Below are 2,525 nucleotides of genomic sequence, written 5' to 3' on the forward strand. Positions count from 1 at the left end.
TGGACAAATTGAATTGATTAGGTAGGATTTTGATCACTGTGTTTGCAACTTTCTAAATTTAAAATGTTAGTTAAGAAATGTACTTTTTCATAGAATTTATGTTTTAAAGAATTATTTATTTGATAGAGTCTTAGGGAGAAAGGGAGAGACAAATAGAGCAATTTTCTTTCTGCTAATTCACTCCCCTAAGTGGCTACATTGGTAAGAGACTGGGCCAGGCTGAGGTCAGGATCCAGGAGCCTCATCCGTGTCTCTCGTGAGGATAGCAAGGACCCAAGGACTTGATCCATCTTTAAATGCATTTGCATGCCATTAGCAGGGAGCTGAGTGAGAAATGGAAAAGGCAGCACATGAACTGGCATCCCTATACGGGGTGCAGGCATCGTAAGTTTGATATGCTGCACCACAATGCTGACCTTTTTCTGTAAAATTTAAACAATGATGTACTATGTAAAATGAGATTAAAACTCCCCTTTTATTTTCACCTCTCCTTTTCTCTTCCTATTGCAACTAATCCCTGCTAATGATTTGATTTTTTTTTTTTAAGTAAACTGCTTAGTACAATATAACATTCGTCTTTCCATTAAAGTCTCCCCGGAGTTTGGAGAATGGAAAATCTCCCCTTAAGAAATATGACATCTCAATAGTGATGACTGTGGAATTTGTTCATCCGGTTTGACCAGGGAATGTAATTGCTTCTCTGTCACACTCTTGAGACCTCACGCATCTGCCTTGCAGGAAACAATCTCTGTGTGCAGATCCTAGGTTCAGAAGTATGAGCTTGGAGTGGCGCGTGCTGAAGACCCTGAAGGCTTTGTTGCCCTCTCCTGACCACACAGAAATTGCGTTTTCCCACTGCCATTCATACGGTTGCCCTTGTGGCTGTTTTTCCTTTCTTCCGTTTTCTGTTTGACAGCATCCTCTCTGTCAAAATGTCTTAGTAGTGCTTTTGTTTGCTCAGCTCCCAAGGCCATGTCAAATAGAACACCAGGAACATCTGAAATGAAAACAGCATCTGTCATGGTTAGGAAGCAGTCTGTAAGTCATCTCATGGGCGAAGCTTATACTCCATGGCCAAAATGTGTTGGGGGCTGCCCATTCATGTGGGTATAGGTCCTACTCACATGGCACTCCTTGCATCATCAGTAGCCTCCCTCTGTCCTTTCTAGAAGCTCACTATGGGCTCAGTGTTCTTGCTGTAGACCCTTGACTATGCTGTGCCTGCCTGAAAAACCCCTATCCTCCTCTTCCTCATTCTCCTGTTACCCAGGAAACGCCCCTTATCCTTGAGTAACTCCCTCAGCTTCCCTCCTCACACTGTTAGGCTGCTTTTCCTGCCCCTCTATATGTCCAATTTGTGCTCATCCAACACCTGTTACATTGGGGTGATGTTTCTTTTCACTGCTTTGTCATGCCCTTCATGAAGTCAGGATTATGTCTCAACTCATCACTGTCATGTTTACAGCATCTTTCACAACCTGCTACAGTGAAAATACTGGAAAAAATACATTGTTAAATAGTGGAATGAAGTGAGAACGAGGATTCCAAATGTGCTTCATCAGGATTGCTTGGAGAAACTTGGTTGAAATACAAGTTTTTGGTCTCTATCCTAAAAAATTTCAGCTAACAAATCTGGAATACTTGGAAGTGTGTGTCTTTAACAAGAACTTCTTGAGATTCTTATAGCCCAGAAACTTGAAAGACTGGATTGGGAGATGCTTGAGAAGGAGAAAAGTGAGAGAAGGGAACACTGGCCTAGCCTGCTAACTTTGTGTGCTGTGGACCGAAGAATTTCAACTTCCTTGGACTTTGTCTTTTCACCCACAAACACAAGGCTGTGGATGGGAGAATCTGTAACGTTCTTCCTAGCTCTGATAATCTGTTGCTATGACTCTTAACGGCCCCTCAATATGTATGTCTTCTCCTTTTCTCTCTTTTCCTGTAGTGCCGTAACAGGTGAGTGAATATGAGATGTGATCTGTAGAGAAGCAGGCAGGTGAGCGATATCTGGGAGTTTATATTATTCACTAAGTTATGATTGAATCATTGGCCAGGGAATAAGGGTGATGACAATGCCTTGCATTGATCTACTATGGAAAAACCTTATGTTGTTTCCCATGAGCCTTGATCCTTGGTGTTCATGTCGCTGTGTAATCTTCTGAGGTATAGGTGGGACCTGTGACTTTCTTGTATTTGATAGAATATGCAGTCTGGATGGGATGTCACTTTACAATCATTATTATATTGTGAAAGACTGCATCTTGCTAGCTGATTCATTCTTTTTTCTTTCGTTTCCTGTTGCTGACCTTGAGGAAGAAAGTGCTGAAGCCCGTGAACAGGCTGAGGAAGCTCGATATTACCTTCATAATCAGTGCTGTACTGAGAACCTCAGCCTGTCCGAACCCTTCTTAACAGCCACAAAGCACAGAACCCATCTAGGTCATGTGTAAATTTCTGACCAACAGAAACTGTGAGACAATATAGGCATGCTGTTTTAAGAATAAAGTTTCTGGGCCCAGCATAGT

This window comes from Ochotona curzoniae, unplaced genomic scaffold, assembly GCF_017591425.1.
Source record: "Ochotona curzoniae isolate NIBS_2020 unplaced genomic scaffold, NIBS_Ocur_1.0 contig_2599, whole genome shotgun sequence".
NCBI classification, from domain to species: domain Eukaryota; kingdom Metazoa; phylum Chordata; class Mammalia; order Lagomorpha; family Ochotonidae; genus Ochotona; species Ochotona curzoniae.